General features: G+C 42.0%; 1 long non-coding RNA gene across 1 annotated transcript; it reads right to left on the bottom strand.

Annotated features, from left to right (window-relative positions):
* Positions 1 to 293: 293 nt before the first annotated feature.
* Positions 294 to 1,997, bottom strand: LOC126590045 (uncharacterized). Its single transcript, XR_007612034.1, has 2 exons — positions 1,922 to 1,997; positions 294 to 1,006 (listed from the first exon to the last, which is right to left on the bottom strand). It is a non-coding gene; the product is annotated as an uncharacterized LOC126590045 (long non-coding RNA).
* Positions 1,998 to 19,641: the final 17,644 nt, after the last annotated feature.

Below are 19,641 nucleotides of genomic sequence, written 5' to 3'. Positions count from 1 at the left end.
GGTAAGGGGTTCCAGGCAGTCAGTTCCTGGCTGGAAGCTTGATTCCAAGTGCTGACTGATTGCTCTCTTTCTCCTTGTCTTGCAGGTAAAAACAAGGCCAAAAGAAAAGACAGGGAAAAAGCATGATATGGGATACTCTTGCTTTTAACCCTGATGATATGAGATATTCTTGCTCTAGTATAGCTTGTTTGCAGAGGTATTATCGGGGGGAAAGAAAGCTGAATATTTCGAAAGGCTTCGTTGGGAGTGCCCTCTCAGATATGATGAAGGGTTGAGCATTTTTGCAGGTCTGCCTGTCCGTTGGGGATGGAGGTCGACATATATAGGAGTCTCCCTAACAACAAGTAGTAATGCTATTCCTTTACCCTGCTTGGTCATAGCACGGTAGTGGGAGCTGCCAGTTTCACATGTTTTAACTCTGTCAGAGCACTTTGAAAAAGTGGTCTGTGGTATCTGGCTCTCGAGATTCGGAGAACGATGCCTCTTCGATTTTTGAGAAAGCAATCATGCTGGGGGTATGACTCTCGAGATTCGGAGAGCAGTGTCTCTTCGATTTTTGAGGAAGTAATCATGTTGGGAGTCTGGCTCTCGAGATTCGGAGGGCGGTGCCTCTTCGATTTTGGAGCAAGCAATCTTGTTGGGAGTGTTGTCTCGAATGTGAGTAAAGGTTGGGCATGTTTGCTAGTCTACCTTGCCACGAAGCACAAAGGTTGACACACAGGGACTTTCCAATTATCCAGCAATGGTACTGTTCCTTTACCCTCTCTTCGATTTTGAGAAAGTAGTCATGTTGGGAGTCTGGCTCTCGAGATTCGGAGGATGGTGCCTCTTCGATTTTGGAGCAAGCAATCTTATTGGGAGTGTTTTCTCGAATGTGAGTAAAGGTTGGGCATGTTTGCTAGTCTACCTTGCCACGAAGCACAGAGGTTGACACACAGGGACTTTCCAATTATCCAGCAGTGGTACTGTTCCTTTACAGTTGTGGGTAATAATATGGTAGCTAGACCTTCAAAATTTATGTGTCTAAACTTTTGTTAGTGCTGTTTCTTTGCTATTCTTTTACCTTTCTTGGTCAGAGCGATGTAGTGGGAGCTGCAAGCTTCACGTGCTCAACTTTGGCAGAGAACTTTGGCAAAGTTATTTGTGGTACCCATGAGCTATTGTTGCGTGTGGGAAGTGGGTGATTGAACAGTAAGATTCATGTGCTTTCTACTTCACCAGAAGTCTTCGACAGAATGCCCATAATTTCTGCAAAGCTGAGTGTGCGTGTGACAGGTGCTGACAAGGCTAGAAAAGTAGGTGCCTCTTCGATTTCTGAGATCGGCCCTCGTGGTCTCTGAGCAGCCCAGCTTTTGAGAAAGCGAGCGCCTCTTCGATTGATTCGGAGAACGATGCCTCATCGATTTTTGAGAAAGCAATCATGCTGGGGGTCTGGCTCTCGAGATTCGGGGAGCAGTGTCTCTTCGATTTTTGAGAAAGTAATCATGTTGGGAGTCTGGCTCTCGAGATTCGGAGGGCGGTGCCTCTTCGATTTTGGAGCAAGCAATCTTGTTGGGAGTGTTTTCTCGAATGTGAGTAAAGGTTGGGCATGTTTGCTAGTCTACCTTGCCACGAAGCACAGAGGTTGACACACAGGGACTTTCCAATTATCCAGCAATGGTACTGTTCCTTTACCCTCTCTTCGATTTTTAAGAAAGTAGTCATGTTAGGAGTCTGGCTCTCGAGATTCGGAGGACGGTGCCTCTTCGATTTTGGAGCAAGCAATCTTATTGGGAGTGTTTTCTCGAATGTGAGTAAAGGTTGGGCATGTTTGCTAGTCTACCTTGCCACGAAGCACAGAGGTTGACACACAGGGACTTTCCAATTATCCAGCAGTGGTACTGTTCCTTTACCCTTGTGGGTAGTAATATGGTAGCTAGACCTTCAAAATTTATGGGTCTAAACTTTGTTAGTGCTGTTTCTTTGCTATTCTTTTACCCTTCTTGGTTAGAGCGATGTAGTGGGAGCTGCAAGCTTCACGTGCTCAACTTTGGCAGAGAACTTTGGCAAAGTTATCTGTGGTACCCATGAGCTATTGTTGCGTGTGGGAAGTGGGTGATTGAACAGTAAGATTCATGTGTTTTCTACTTCCCCAGAAGTCTTTGACAGAATGCCCATAATTTCCGCAAAACTGAGTGTGCGTGTGATAGGTGCTGACAAGGCTGGAAAAGGCTGGAAAAGTAGGTGCCTCTTCGATTTCTGAGATCGGCCCTCGTGGTCTCTGGGGAGCCCAGCTTTTGAGAAAGCGAGTGCATCTTCGATTTTTGAGATCGGCCTTCGTGGTCTTTGAGCAGCCAAACTTTTGAGAAAGCAAACGCCTCTTCGATTTCTGAGATCAACCCTCGTGATCTCTAAGCAGCCCAGCTTTTGAGAAAGCAAACGCCTCTTCGATTTCTGAGCAGGCGCCTCTTCGATTTCTGAAGCTTCGTCGAGTGCAGATTTTTATAGGGGCTGGCATTAAGTTCCAAAGCACACTTGAATCTCCACCAGTAGAAGCTTCATTCTTGCACTTCTAAGATCTTGATTTGTCCGACCTCTTCTCTCTTCAACACCTTTGAAAATGTCTGGCCCCTCCGACCGTCGTTTTGACTTGAACCTTGTTGAAGAGGCAGCCCCGCCTTCTCCAGACAACATATGGCGCCCATCCTTCGTCTCCCCTACTGGTCCTCTTACCGTTGGGGATTCCGTGATGAAGAATGATATGACCGCTGCGGTGGTGGCCAGGAACCTTCTCACTCCCAAAGATAACAGACTACTTTCCAAACGGTCTGATGAGTTAGCTGTTAAGGATTCGCTGGCTCTCAGTGTTCAGTGTGCAGGTTCTGTGTCTAATATGGCCCAACGCCTATTTGCTCGAACATGCCAAGTTGAATCATTGGCAGCTGAAGTGATGAGTCTCAAACAGGAGATTAGAGGGCTCAAGCATGAGAATAAACAGTTGCACCGGCTCGCACATGACTATGCTACAAACATGAAGAGGAAGCTTGACCAGATGAAGGAAACTGATGGTCAGGTTTTACTTGATCATCAGAGATTTGTGGGTTTGTTCCAAAGACATTTATTGCCTTCGTCTTCTGGGGCTGTACCGCGTAATGAAGCTCCAAATGATCAACCTCTGATGCCTCCTCCTTCTAGGGTTCTGTCCAGTACTGAGGCTCCAAATGATCCCCCTCCGGTGCCTTCTCTTTCTGGGGCTCTACCGACTGCTGAGACTTCTCCTAAGCAACCTTTGTGAAGGCTCCCTCTTGTGTGCTTATTTTGACTCATGTATATGTACATATTTGTAGCTTATCGGGGATATCAATAAATAAGCTTTCCTTCATTTCAACGTATTGTGTTAAATACACCAAAGCCTTCTTCGCTAAGTTCTTTGAATTTTCTTTTGTTAAAGCTTGTATGTTGAAGCTTTCTGAGTGGAGCATGTAGGTTGGGGTAGTGTTCCCTTAATTTCCCGAGTGAGGAAAACTTCTCGGTTGGAGACTTGGAAAATCCAAGTCACTGAGTGGGATCGGCTATATGAATCTTAGAACGCCATTGTGCTCGATCCTGTGTCATGTCCTTCGTTAGATCCAAGTACTTTAAGTCTTTTCTTAGAGTCTCTTCCAAAGTTTTCCTAGGTCTTCCTCTACCCCTTCGGCCCTGAACCTCTGTCCCATAGTCGCATCTTCTAATCGGAACGTCAGTAGGCCTTCTTTGCACATGTCCAAACCACCGTAACCGATTTTCTCTCATCTTTCCTTCAATTTCGGCTACTCCTACTTTACCCCGGATATCCTCATTCCTAATCTTATCCTTTCTCGTGTGCCCACACATCCAACGAAGCATCCTCATCTCCGCTACACCCATTTTGTGTACGTGTTGATGTTTCACCGCCCAACATTCTGTGCCATACAGCATCGCCGGCCTTATTGCCGTCCTATAAAATTTTCCCTTGAGCTTCAGTGGCATACGGCGGTCACACAATACGCCGGATGCACTCTTCCACTTCATCCATCCAGCTTGTATTCTATGGTTGAGATCTCCATCTAATTCTCCGTTCTTTTGCAAGATAGATCCTAGGTAACGAAAACGGTCGCTCTTTGGTATTTCTTGATCTCCGATCCTCACCCTTTGTTTGTACCATACTTGATAAAAAAATTGGTACATAGATGAAGAGTAAACACTACCTTCCATAAATCAATAGAGAACTATGATAATGTGAAAATCCGCATGTATAACCTATGTGTCCATCGTTATAGGTTTGAGTAGAAATACCATATTTTCAAAATCATTGATGATTCAATTTTAACCTAAAACCTGAGACCATTTCCGGTTCTTGGGAGATCAAATTTCAATAAAAAGAAAATAAGATAGACCAAAAAGCTCACCCAATAAAAAATCCTTCAATTAAGAGAATAGGATAAACCATACTTTCATATAATATCTTAATTGAATAAATTAGAGGAGAATCAAGCGATTGAATAAATTAGACAAATAAAATAGACGACGGAAGTGTAAAAATCATTACCTTTTGATCTCGTCATATATGTGATTTATAGTATCATTATATCAAGTGAACCAGATTTGTTAGACTAATGCTTAGCTTTAGTACTAATGTTTTTACATAACTAATTTGAGAGATTAGAGGTGTAAGCTATGAAGTTTTTCGTTTTCATCTACATTTGAAGAGAGATTTTTTATGTTTTCTAAGGAAAAAAAATACAGAAAATGATAATAGAAGGCTCTGTTTGGTGTGTTGAACAATTAAATTGATGCTTTCATGGGATTTATTTCCAATCTTGATTTTGCATTTCTTCAAAGTAATTATTCACTTCTCATATTGCTGTCCCTTGATTCTCGGTCTATTTATTCAATTAAAAGCCTAGAAGAAATTGGATCATTACAACAAAACAAAAGAGGAGTGCAATCATTTTTCTTTGCTAAATTTCCAAATTGTTGCAAAAACTTTTCAATGATATACCTTAGTTGCAACATGCCGTCAGTGATGCTCCTCACCTAACATTCGAATGAAAAGAGATGTAGGTGTAGAGGTCAATGAAGGAAGCCATCACACAAAGCTGCGGGAGGGAAAACAAAGTTATGGTCGTTCATTTCTGTGAGAGGGAAGCCGAATGTATTTTACTTATGCAAAAACTTGCATATTTATTTTGTTTGTACCATACTTGATCAATCCCGAAACTACTGAGCACTGGTCAACGTTATACCGTCAAGGACCCAGAAGAGTTTTCCTCCAACTAGGAGGCCAATCACAGTGCGACACGTGTCAAGCCAATCACAACACGACACGTGTCAATGTCAGAATGAAACTAGAAACTCTCATCTATAAATAGAGATCATTCTCTTACAATATTTCCGAATGTCATTTGTACTAAATCATTCACTAGTACTCACTAAAGGAGAGCTTGAACCTATGTACTTGTGTAAACCCTTCACAATTAATGAGAACTCATCTACTCCGTGGACGTAGCCAATCTGGGTGAACCACGTACATCTTGTGGTTGTTTCTCTGTCTCTATCCATTTGCATACTTATCCACACTAGTGACCGGAGCAATCTAGCGAAAGTCACAAACTTAACACTTTCTGTTGTACCAAAGTCCTCATTGATTTTGTGCATCAACATTTGGGGTCGTCTATAGGAATGACACTTATTCCCACTCTCTTCAGCTTTGTTAAGCTGGTTTCCACCATTCGTACACTTTCTTTTGACCAAACATCCCTTTCCAACATGGGGAGCGAAGGAAGCCACAGCACACAGAATGACACCACTCTAGCACCTAGTGCGAAGCAACGAAAAAAGGAAGGAAAGAGGGTTGCTCTTCAAGGAAAAATCGATGAGCTAGAAGCTCAGAACAACAAGATAACAATGAAGAATGAGGTCATCCAAGAGCAATATGAGAAGCTCTTTAAGACGCTCCACGAAACTAGGCATACTTAAACACATGAGCTCGTTGCCCCTGTGGATATCAACCATTATCTGGGTACCCCTCAACATGGTGGGTCACCTTCGTTCGACATGGGTATCCCTAATGAGGAGCGAGCTAATCATCAAAACATTGATCAATATGAGACTTATCTCAACCCAGATGCTTCGACCTGAAACAAAAGAAGTGGAGGAAGACATTTCCTTGCAAAAGGGTTGGAAGGATCGAAAGCCGTTTATTGTGACTGCCGAGGCTTCCTAAAGCAACGTCAAGAGAATCCCCTCCATATATGCTCGAAGATCAATGGCCTAAGGGTTTCTGAAGGACTCGGTTTCATCCCACGACCCAGGCCAGCTGCCAATCTAGGGAAGGAACAACAGGTCCTAGAGAAACATGAAGGTACAGGGGACTCTGAGGTATTCCGACAGACTCGCCTTAGAAGTCAGTACGGCGAGTCTAAGGAAAAACCACACGCCCTTACTCAAACTTTCCTACTTCTAAGAGGCGATGGAAACTTACGAAAGAAAATTCCAATGGTACATGACTCCACTCAAGACCCCTTTGTCCTACAACTCCTTGAAGAAGGAAACAAGTTAAAGGCCGAATGTCAGGCTGAGATACCTGACTGGAACCAACCCAGGCCTGGCCCTTTCATAATGAGGATCCTCGACACCCCCTTCAAGTGAAGATAAAACAAAAGCTTGGTTTACAACTCTATACTAGAAGGGATGACCCAATTGAACACCTTAACCTCTTTAAGTCCACCATGGCATATCGGATGCACACCGACGAAGAGCAGTGTCTTTTCTTCCCCTCCACCTTATCTGGCAGAGCTCTAAATTGATTACTTGTACACTATTCACCAGAAGCCGGACGAGTCACTACGAGAGTATGCTGGTCGCTTCAGCTATGAGTATTCTCGCTGCACTGAGGCAGATGACAAGACCGCCCTCAAGGCCTTCACGGCAGGCCTACGTGATTGTTTCTTCAAGTACATGATCAATGCCAACACTTGGAAGACTTACTCTGAGGTGAAGGCACATGCTTACAACCACGCCTCCGTCGAAGCAAGGACATACCAAGGGAACCCACATATGGTTAACCCCTATCAACAAATGGGAAGTGAAAGTCAAGTTCTACCAAGTGAGGAGATATTGGCCATTCAGACACCCATTGCATCATCTCCTGCCTCATTTAGCTACTCGAAAAGTCACCAAACGTATCTGTCTCTTGGTAAGAGGAAGGATTTTTACTCTCAGCAAGCCTATTACAACAAGAGGGATAAAAGTTCGTATCAAGACAACCAGGGGTGAACGTACCGCCGACTATTATGACTATGGGGCCAAGCCTCACTCTTTCATAGTGAAGGACTAGGTACTGAAGGAAATGCTATTATAAGAAGGCATACATATTACAAATGTTTTGCCTCTCAACCGCTTGAGATTTTTTGTCACACAAGCCATTCGGCAAATATTTAAAGAAAAAGGAATTCAGACAACTTCTTCTGAGTCTTTTGCGTTCCTAGCATTAGAACACTTGGTCTACGCTGACCTACCCTTATACTCCAACTCAGAGCTTCAACATGCGTACTTTGACACAAAGTATATGATACTAAGTGTTACAACTAACATGGTTCACATATCAAAAGCACGGATATCTTCATGCATAGTAAAACATTCATAAGCATAACTCATATCAATCAACATAAACATTATACATTATAACACATTCATACATAAATAGCATACATTCCAACACATCCATACATAAGCCAACTGTGCTTCGAAAAGGTTCAACATACTTTGTGTCTTCGACACTTGCTACAATGTGCCTTGACACCTTGCCCTTATTCTCACCAACCAGGAGATGAAATGTGAAGAAGGAACTCATCTTCATGCCACCAACCAGGTGATGAAATGTGCAACCCGTACTTTCCTTCATGCCACCAACCAGGTGAAGAAAGAACTCATCTTCATGCCACCAACCAGGTGATGAAATGTACAACTCGTACTCTAATATCATTTGGCAACTTGCCACTCATGCCACTAACCAGGTGAAGAAGGAACTCATCTTCATGCCACCAACCAGATGATGAAATGTACAACCCGTACTCTTCTTCATGCCACCAACCAGGTGATGAAATGTACAACCCGTACTCTAATATCATTTGGCAACTTGCCACTCATGCCACCAATCAGGTGAAGAAGGAACTCATCTTCATGTCACAAACTAGGTGATGAAATGTACAACCCGTATTCTCCTTCATGCCACCAACCAGGTGATGAAATGTACAACCAGTACTCTAATATCATTTGGCAACTTGCCACTTATGCCACCAACTAGGTGAAGAAGGAACTCATCTTCATGCCACCAACCAAGTGATGAAATGTACAACCCGTACTCTCCTTCATACCACCAACCAGGTGATGAAATGTGATGAAAGGTGATGAAGAAACTCACCTTCGTACCACTAACCAAGTGATGAAAGCAACTCACCATTCATTCCACCTACCAGAAGATGAGTGGTACAACTTGTACATGTGAACTCCTAGCATTCACAAATAATCAAAAACCCTCAAGCTTGACAACTCAACTAGGGGAGCACTTATGCCCAACAAGAGTTATAGTCACCAACAAAGTCTTATTGCAAGCCAACAACAACTTCAGTGCATGGCATACGAAGATCAAGCTATTCAGCCCTTTTGCATCTACTTCAGACATTTCTCCTCTGTAACAATGCAAACACTATAACTCGTAGAAAGCTTCACACACTCTTGATCAAGATAGTGTGAAGCAAAGCCAATTTATGGTGCCAACAAGAGCTCCATCAATGAAGGGCAACCACAATTCCCAAAAACTTCACACACTCTTGATCAAGACAGTGTGAAGCAAAACCAATTTATGGTGCCAATAAGAGCTTCATCAATGGAGGGTAACCACAATTCTTAAAAGTTTCACACACTTTTGATCAAGACAGTGTGAAGCAAAACCAATTTATGGTGCCAACAAAAGATTCATCAAAGGAGTTCAACCACAATTCTCAAAAGCTTCACACACTCTTGATCAAGACAGTGTGAAGCAAAACCAATTTATGGTGCCAACAAGAGCTTCATCAAAGGAGTTCAACAACAATTCTCAAAAGCTTCACACACTCTTGATCAAGACAATGTGAAGCAAAACCAATTTATGGTGCCAACAAGAGCTTTATCAATGGAGGGCAACCACAATTCTCAAAAGCTTCACACACTCTTGATCAAAACAGTGTGAAGCAAAACCAATTTATGGTGCCAACAAGAGCTTCATCAATGGAGGGCAACTACAATTCTCAAACATTCGAAGCAAATTCAAGATTGTTCGAAGCAAATTCAATTTATATGGTTCATCCAAACTTTCGACTACTACAAGGTGTGACTTGCATCACAATCTCTTGCTCAACAGTGTGGAAGCAAAATTTGTATATGTTGTCTCTCCCACATTTTCAAATTTCTAGTTTCCCAAAAAAAAAAAAGGGAAATTCAACAAAACTTCATCAATAGAGGACAACTACAAATTCGCAAAAGTTTTACACTATCTTGATCAAGATAGTGTGAAGCACAATCAATTCATGGTACCCAACAAAAGCTTCAACTCCAAAGCTTCACCTACAAAAGCTTCACCCACAATAGCTTCACCTACAAAAGCTTCACCCATAAAAGTTTCACCAACAAAAACTTCACCCACAAAAGCTTCACCCATAAAAGCTTCACCTACCTACAAAAGCTTCACCCACAATAGCTTCACCTACAAAAGCTTCACCCATAAAAGCTTCACCCACCACAAAATCTTCACCCACAAAAGCTTCACCCACCACAAAAGCTTCACCTACTAAAGCTTTACCCATAAAAGCTTCACCAACAAAAGCTTCACTCACAAAAACTTCCTCCACCACAAAAGCTTCACCCACAAAAGCTTCCCCCACCACAAAAGCTTCCCCCACAAAAACTTCACCCACAAAATCTTCACCTATAAAAGCTTCACCTACAAAGCTTCAACACAAAAGCTTCGCCTACAAAAGTTTCACACTATCTTGATCAAGATTCAAGATAGTGTGAAGCAAAATCAATTCATGGTACCCAACAAAGCTTCACCTATAAAGCTTAATATATATATATATATATATATATATTTCGAAAATTCGAAAATTCGAAAATTTCGAAACAAAAAAATTGAAAAAAAAATTGCCTAGGCCTCCTCTTTTTTGGGCCTAACAACTTTCATAACAAATATTTATGAAGAAAGAGTTTTGGGCTACCACTTACAAAGGAAATGCCTCATTCGTCAACTCCCTCGATCGTAGACTTAGTGAAGGATTATTTTGTGAAAACAAGTTCATTTAAGCAACATCTATAAGCATGCAATTAACAATTAAAGGCGGAATCATGCTTGCATGCACTCAAAAACAAAACATTACCCATGAAATTCAAAGCCTAGTAGATTGGTGAACCAAGACTCAACTCTAATCAAAGTGAGTTGAGAAATATATACCTTTGTAGATTCCTCTTTGCATAAGCAAAGGCTAATCACCCAAAGAGAGGGCCTTCATTCCTTGCATCTAAAATCTATGGATTTGGATGGAAGAATAGGTTTCTCCAAGTTCCCAAAATAGAGAACCTCTAAGTATCTTCACCAAGGTTAGATTGGAGAAGAAATGAGTGACCTTGGAGTAGTGGGATTGCTAGATGCACCCTCCAAGGGGCCGGCCTCTTTTAGAGAGAAATGGAGAGACATGTTCTCTCCAATTTTCTCCAAAACAAACCCTTAATGAATTTTGGCTATAAAGTCATATTTATACCTTTATTCATTTGAGTGGCAAACTTGTAAATAAGTCCAAGTTCACTACCCTGAACCATATGGCCGGCCTTAGGGTGTTGTTTGGGCTTTTGGGCTTTTGTGAATTAAGTTGTCATACAACTTAAGTCAATGGGCTTGACGTTCGAAGCCCATTGGGCCTAAACGTCCAAAACTATCCCGAGGTCTTTAACGAACTTATTCGTTTGATTAATTAACATATTAATTAATCCTTGCCATAAATAATTAAACCATTTAATTATTCTTACTCATCTCCATTGTTTCTTCAATCTCCACCTTACACGGTGTACGATCCATTAGGTTAGCGAGGCAGTGGGCGATTCAAACTCTTTCAAATCGATTGTGAATTGAAACTTACTTTCAATTCTCCCTTTAGTGATTATACACGTTTAGGGCTTCCACAAACCAAGAGTGACACCTAGCAGCATATCATGGTTACCCAAGCTAATCAGAAGAGGTGGAGAACCTATTCAGTTTAGGATTACAAATGCAATACGGTCTTTCTCTAATACAATACTCTTGACCACATTGTTTGGTTTGATAGTTTATTTATTCATGTCTACTATCCAATGTGATTCGTGTGCTTATATGATTACCTTGAATGTGATTTGGAACGCATTCCTAAATCTCATTCATACTCTGGCCAGAGATTCTAAATCATATCATAGAGTATTCTCCCTCAAACAGTTTGAAGGTTAGAGATCCCTTGTTGCGCATTCACTTGCCTCCATAGCTAAGTGGCTTAATCCCAACGATGCCGTGGACACTCCAATGGAATGACGTTTGACATAATCAAAGATCAAGGACTTAACCACAAGACAACGACGATGCCTCAGGTCAAAGGACTACTTTGCATTATCCCAACCATGAGTTCTCATGTGACATGAATATGAGAACTCTTTGTTGATCGTGTTCAGTGAACTCATTCTCTATTGAGCACCTACGTACTTGTCTTGATGTCACACACACCAATGACTCGAGACTAGTCACTCTCCCTGAGAGAAGACACAGTACGTACTGATCTTAACGGACTGTCAATGCCCAATTGACAATCCTATGATCAGGAACATTTAGGATGTGTCTACGAAAGAATGGTCTCATGAATCTAACTACATTAGATCGCATTCTCCCAATCACATATTCCTTGGACTTTATCGTTTAAGCATATAACATTTATATGAGACGGCTCAAACAATAATCTTTACCTTTTATAGTTAAACTAGATTAGTTTAACATGTGAAATGTCTGTAAAGTATCATCATATGATTGGCTTTAGGGCATATTTCCAACACTTAGGGGACTCCTACCTTATGCTACTGCACCTTGATACTCGGAAGTCTCACGACCACTCAGTGACTTGGATTTTTCAAGTCTCCAACCGAGAAATTTTCCTCACTCGGGAAATTAAGGGAGCACTACCTCAACATACAAGCTTCAACAAAAGAAAAAACTCAAAGAACTTAGTGAAAAAGGCCTTGGTTTATTTAACACAATACGTTGAAATGAAACAAAGCTTGTTTATTGATATCTTCGCTAAGTTACAAATATGTACATGTACATGAATCAAAATAAAAAAACAAGATGGAGCCTTCACAAAGGTTACTCAGAAGAAGTCTCAGCAGTCTGCAGAGCCCCAAAAAGAGGAGGCACTAGAGGGTGATTATTCGGAGCCTCAGTATTAGGCAGAACCCCAGAAGGAGGAGGCACCGAAGGTTGATCATTTGGAGCTTCATTACGCGGTACAGCCCCAGAAGATGAAGGCAATAAATGCCTTTGGAACAAACCCACAAACCTCTGATAATCAAATAAAATCTGACCATCAGATTTCTACAGCTGGTTGAGCTTCCTCTTCATGTTTGTAACATAGTCATGTGCAAGCCTGTGCAACTGTTTATTCTCATGCTTTAGCCCTCTGATCTTCTGTTTGAGACTTATCACTTCAGCCGCCAATGATTCAACTTGGCGGGTTCGAGCAAATAGGTGTTGGGCCATATTAGACACAGAACCTGCACACTGAACACTGAGAGCCAGAGAATCCATAACAGCTAACTCATTAGACCGTTTGGAAAGTAGTCTGTTATCTTTGGGAGTGAGAAGATTCCTGACCATCACCGCAGCGGTCATATCATTCTTCATCACATAGTCCCCAACGGTAAGAGGACCAGTAGGGGATAAGAAGGATTGACCCCATATGTTGTCTTGAGAAGGCATTGCTGCATCTTCACCAAAGTTCAAGTCAAAACGACGGTCGGATAGGCCAGACATTCTCAGAAATGATGAAGGAGAAATGAGGTACAATAAATCTCTGAAGTAAGGGGAAAATTCCTACAAACAATAACTCTCTTAATGTACTTCTTGCACACAATTGGTGCCCTTATAAAAGAAAGGGCAACAGGGCCGTTGGTTCAAAAATCGAAGAGGCACCACTATCCGAATTCCGAAGAGACACCACATTCCACACGCAACATCAGCTCATCGGGTACCACAGATAACTTTGCCAAAGATCTCTGACAAAGTTTAGACACATAAATTTTGAAGGTCCAGCTACCATATTATTACCCACAAGGGTAAAGGAACAGCACCACTGCTTGATAACTGGAAAATCCCTATGTGTGTCAACCTCCGTGCTCCGTGACAAGGCAGACTGGCAAAAATGCCCAACCTTTACTTACATTCTAGAAAACATTCCCAACAAGATTGCTTGCTCAAAAATCGAAAAGGTACAGCTCTCCAAATCTCGAGAGCCAGACTCCCAACATGATTACTTGCTCAAAAATTGAAGAGGGACCGCCCTCCGAATCTCGAGAGCCAGACTCCTAACAGGATTACTTGCTTAAAATCGAAGAGGCACATCTCTTCGAATCTCGAAAGCCAGACTCCCAACAGGATTACTTGCTCAAAAATTGAAAAGGCACCGCTCTCCGAATCTCGAGAGCCAGACTCCTAACATGATTACTTCCTCAAAAATCGAAAAGGTACATCTCTTTGAGTCTCGAGAGCCAGACTCCCAACAGGATTACTTGCTCAAAAATCGAAGAGGCATCGCTTTCCGAATCTCGAGAGCCAGACTTCCAACAAGATTACTTGCTCAAAAATCGAAGAGGCACATCTCTCCGAATCTCGAAAGCCAGACTCCCAACAAGATTACTTGCTCAAAAATCGAAGAGGCACTGCTCTCCGAATCTCAAAAGCCAGACTCTCAACAGGATTGCTTTCTCAAAAATTGAAGAGGCGCCGTTCTCCAAATCTCGAGAGCCAGATCCCAGACATTATTGCTTGTTCGAAAATCGAAGAGGCACCACTCTCCGAACTTCGAGAGCTAGATTACCTTGGATAAAGCTTGTCTGCAATCTTCACACGCAACATCAGTTTTCCAGATACCACAGACCACTTTTTCAAAGTGCTCTGACAAAGTTAAAACACGTGAATCTTGCAGCTTCTGCTACATTACTATGACCGAGAAAGGTAAAGAAACAGCGTTACCACTCGCTGTTGGGACAATTCCTATATATGTCGACCTTCATCCTCCACAGCCAGGCAGACCTGCAAATAAAAAAAATGCTTAACTTTTCTTCATATCCAAGATGGCACTCAGCAGAGTCTCTCGAAATACTCAGCTTCTTTTCCGCCCCCCCCCCCCCCCCCCCGATAATACCTCTGCAAACAAGCCATACCAGAGTAAGAGTATCTCATATCATCAGGGTTAAAAGCAAGAGTATCTCATATCATGTTTTTTCCCTGTCTTTTCCTTTAGCCTTGTTCTTACCTGCAAGACAAGGAGAAAGAGAGCAATCAGTCAGCACTTGGAATCAAGCTTCCAGTCAGGAATTGACTGCCTGGAACCCCTTGCCTGACTACTTACCTAACATTGTTCTCAAGTACTCATCTTCAACATCTTATGCTTCCAGAGAAGATACCACATTTGTTTGAGGAATAGTTAGGGCAAGTGAGAAGGATACAAGGAAGCATGTGGAGACAAACGTAACAAAACACGTGCCGATACTTCCACTACTTTGTCAACAGCAAAAGTATCCCATATCATCAAGGTCGAACGTACTCTAGATTTGATGGACTTGTTTTGATCCTTAAATTCTTGAGTCGGCCTTATACTCTAGAGGAAACCAGAAAACCCTCCAGCCCAGTTCAAGAATAAGCCTGTGGAAAGTTACTTCTTCAAAAGCAAAAGTATCTCATATCATCTCTTCTCCATTTGCTTCTCCTTATCCTTGTTGCTGTTTATGACATAAGCAGAATGAGAACAATCAACCGAAAGCCGAAGTCGAACCTCCGATCCAGGTTGCTTGCTTGGAAGTCTGATTGCTTACCTTGTCTGTGACCTCATTCGAACCTTGTTTGTTACCTCATTCAGCAAATCTCCCAGCTCGGTGACTTGGGGGACTCTTACTACATGGTTTGTATCGCGCTTGACCAAGCCTGAAACTACAAGTAAGCTTCAAGTAAAATTGATACATTACCTTGTGCATCTCAACCGGTTAAAGATACCACCCTGGATGGAGGAAAAGTACTTCCAGAGAAGATGCCACATCTACCTATAAGACAGATAAGGCAAGTGAAGACGATACCACACTTTGGTACTTAGAAGTTTCGTGATTACTCAATGACTTAGATCTTACAAGTTCCCAACCAAGGAGCTTCCCTTACTCGAGAACTTAGGGGAGCACTATTTGTACCATACTTGACCAATCCCGAGACTACTGAGCACTGGTCAACGTTATACCGTCAAGGACCCAGAAGAGTTTCCCTCCAACTAGGAGGCCAATCACAGCGAGACACGTGTCAACATCAGAAGTCAATCACAACACGACATGTGTCAATGTCAGAATGAAACTAGAAACTCTCTTCTATAAATAGAGATCATTCTCTCACAATATTTCCGAATATCATTTGTACTAAATCATTCACTAGTACTCACTAAAGGAGAGCTTGAACGTATGTACTTGTGTAAACCCTTCACAATTAATGAGAACTCCTCTACTCCGTGGACGTAGCCAATCTAGGTGAACCACGTACATCTTGTGTTTGCTTCTCTGTCTCTATCCATTTGCATACTTATCCACACTAGTGACCGGAGCAATCTAGCGAATGTCACAAACTTAACACTTTCTGTTGTACCAAAGTCCTCACTGATTTTGTGCATCAACATATTTCATACCCAACACTCATATCTTTAGTAGGAATACAAATTCACCAAATAGTTGGTCGAACACGAAACCGGATAAAAATCCAAGCATTCTGAGGTCTAGTAAACAACACTGCGATAGGGAGTCCAAGTTCTTCAGCAGTTGTGATGGTAAAAGGCATGAAACCGTAATCACCAATATTATTCAACGAAAGATATAGACATTCGGTAATAATCATACATGAGATTCATACAATCTTTTCATATATTGCATAAAATTAGAAAATAAATAATAAAAAAGTACCTTTTTCCCTTGCTCTTGAAAAAAAAAAGAAAAAAAAAAGAAAGATCCTAAATACCAAGCAAATATTGAAGTAATTCAATAATTACCAAAGAGAAATCCACCACGCATGAAATAGAAATTAAAGAAAAAAAATACAAAAAAAGAAAAGGGTACCTCATACTTCGCCTGCAGCTACTCTTCAAAAACCAAAAATCTTAGTTCCTAAATACCAAGAAAACACATAAGCGATTCGATAATTACCAAGAAAAACAAAAGCGTTACTGTCGAAGAGAGGGAAAGACACGTGAAGAAGACGATACGAGATGAGTTGAGGATGTCCTTATAGTCCTAAAAAATGAAAACCCAACAAAACCACCAAAATCGACGATGACAAAGGATATAAGCACCAAAATTGAAGAATAAGAAATTTCACAGCCCAGAAGCTAAAATTAGCAGATAATTAGTATCTGATGAGATCAACAATATATATTGATTAACAATCCAAGAGTTAAATTAGCACAAATTCATATACTATGAAGCTAAAATACCCGTTGACCATAAAAAAAAATTCATGCAAAGTTTTAACCTTTAAGCATGAATATTAAAAACCATAACCCAAACTTAAAAGCCAATAATTAAATTAACAAATTAATTAAAAAAAACCCCAAATGTCACATGCTCTGGGTGTGGAGCCAAAAATAATCACAAGGCGACACGTGGATTATTGGGTAAAAGAGGACAAAAATACCCTTGAGGCATACTAGGATTCCTACGCGCGAGCAGCAGACAATCATCCCTAAACCAAGTCAAAAGTACCCAAAGGAAGGTAACAAATTCATAGTTATCTCATCCATCCACATTTTAGGTAGTTACTTCATAACCTACCAATTATTCCACATAAATTGAGATAATTAACAAATTAATGGGATTATTACCTAATAAACTCATTAATTTGTCAATTAAATCAGCAATTAAACCAAAAAACCTACCCTAATGGCCGGTTATCCTCCTCCATAAAGGGGACCGGCCATTTCCTTTATTTTTTCCACCTTTTCCTTACTCCTTTTTTCCCTTTTTAAGCCAATTATTTAATTATTCATTATAACCTTTTCATAACCACAAAAAACATTCCCCTTTGGTTTAATTAGTCAATTAACATTCAATAAATGGGCTAATTAAACCAAATTCAAGCAAAAAACTCTAGCTATGGCCGGCCACTTTTGATCCCTATAAATGGGATCCCATTCTCACCCAAAAACGGATTTGAATACTCTTGTAAAAATCCCAAAATTCTCTAAATATTATTTCTCTCTAAACTCTAACTTTGGCATTGAAGGTTCTTCGACCAAAGCCCCCCCCTAATTCATCGTGGGCGCGTGAGGCTTGTGGCCATAACCAAAGGTGTTATTTATTTTGTAGTTGCAATTTTGTCCAAGATCAATGAGGAAGAAATTTGCATCCACAAATTGGTGCTTTCATTGAGAGTTGAAATCCATACTCGTAGAAGACTCTCGCATAAAAAGGTTTTTTCTTTATTTTCTAGTCCATTTGAATATTTTTCATACGTTCTTATTATTAGAATTTTTCACTTCCAAAGGTTCTTTGATAAAACGTATAAGCAAAATATAATGGCTAGAAATTTAGAAAATTCCACAAGTGAAAATTCTAATGTTCAAGAAATAGGATTGCGGAGATCCGTGAGGCTAAATGCGACAAATAGTGGAGCAGCACCACCACCACGGTGGCTACCTCGGTAGCCACCCGTGGCGAGGTCTATAGTGCCTTCACCACGGCCCGAGTGATGTCATCGAAGGCTCACGGCACCAAGGCCACGACCCAAGCCGTGACATCCAAGCTTGCACGTGTCCGAGCCCAAGCCTCGCATTCGCATGCATCACGCGCTGAACAGCCTGCTCCCGCCAAGCAGCATACTCTCGTGGCCCAGCCTGCTCCCGACGAGCAGCCCATTCCCGTGGTTCAGCCTACTCCCGCCGAGCAGCCCACTCCCGTGGTCCAGCCTGTTCCCGTCGAGCAGCCCACTCTCACGGCCCAGCCTGTTCCTGTGGCTTTCCAAGCAGCCCAAGTCGGCCCAAGACTATCTCAACCATCCGGACTTACCATCGAGCCGGGGGCATTCTCACCATTTTTTTTCACGGATTTGACATTTCCCAACTCAAATCTCTCGCACCGAGTCTACCACCCTTCCACTGCCCAATTAGGCGTATTCCTTCCAAGCTCTTCCAATCCAAATGGCTAACAACACTTGTCTCGACAAGTCAAAGAATTGACGAGCACCCTTGCACAACAGACAACCTTGGTGAATCAACTTTTGCAACGTATCGGGATCCAACATGCCCCAGACGAGGTATCCCGAAGTAGGACAAGGGCAAACGAACCTTTTCAGCAGCGTCCCGGTAAGCAGCCATTTGACCAGCCACGAGCCGAACGTTCAGGCAGTGTACATTCCCAATTGGGCCCCCAAGATAGCGTATACTCCCGTCTTAGAGCGCGGAGGAGCGTGCACTCTTGACTAGGCCCACAGATGAGCACACATTCACGGTTGGGGTCATATTCTGATAGTCAACATAAGCAATTTTTCTGGCAAAGTGTTCATTCGTGGCTAAGCCCGTAAGGAGCATCATCCACCTCACATCAGAATAGGCAGCACAACGGACGGAGAGAAGCAGTCACTCAATCCTGCTCAAGTTCAACCAGCAGCCTGTGAAGAACTCGTTTGCCTACTAGGAACGCACCACATACACTGCATCCGCGGCATAGACGAGCCAAACATATGGAAGAGCAGCCTAGACCAGCAAATCATGGCTGGGGGCAGCCGAGAGCTCAGCTACCCCAACAAAGGTAAATTCAGAAAGAAGTAGAGAGACTATTGACCAAGCAATTGCATGATTTCCAACACAACAAGGTCACCGACGATGCACTACGACGAAACATGACCAACATAAGCAGGTCACCCTTCACAGACGAGATCGAGCAGGCAGAGCCTCCACGCGAGTTCAGCATGCCACATTTCACATCTTTCAAAGGGGATGAAGACCCGAAGAGACACTTACCGAAGCGCAATGATCCTTTATCGAAACAACGATGATCTCATGTGCAAGATATTCGCCACCACTCTATAAGGCGAGGCGCAAGATTGGTTCTACACCCTGCCGCCACAATCCATCCGGAATTTCTACAAACTTTTTTAAGTTTTCACCCTAGAATATTCATCTTATTGCTCGATAAAAAATAAGTCTGACCATTTGTTCGACGTTAAGAAGAACCCAAAGGAGTCGCTTCACGACTATGTGAGGAGGTTCAAAGTAGAAAAGGCAAAAATAGTCGGATGCAACGACTCGATAGCTAGAGCAGCCTTCCAAAAAGGACTTCCAACAGACCACCCGCTAT

The sequence above is a fragment of the Malus sylvestris genome, chromosome 11 (genome assembly GCF_916048215.2).
Source record: "Malus sylvestris chromosome 11, drMalSylv7.2, whole genome shotgun sequence".
Taxonomy (NCBI): Eukaryota; Viridiplantae; Streptophyta; class Magnoliopsida; order Rosales; family Rosaceae; genus Malus; species Malus sylvestris.
Note: the sequence above shows the minus strand (reverse complement) of the source record. Positions and strands in the feature narration are given on the sequence as shown.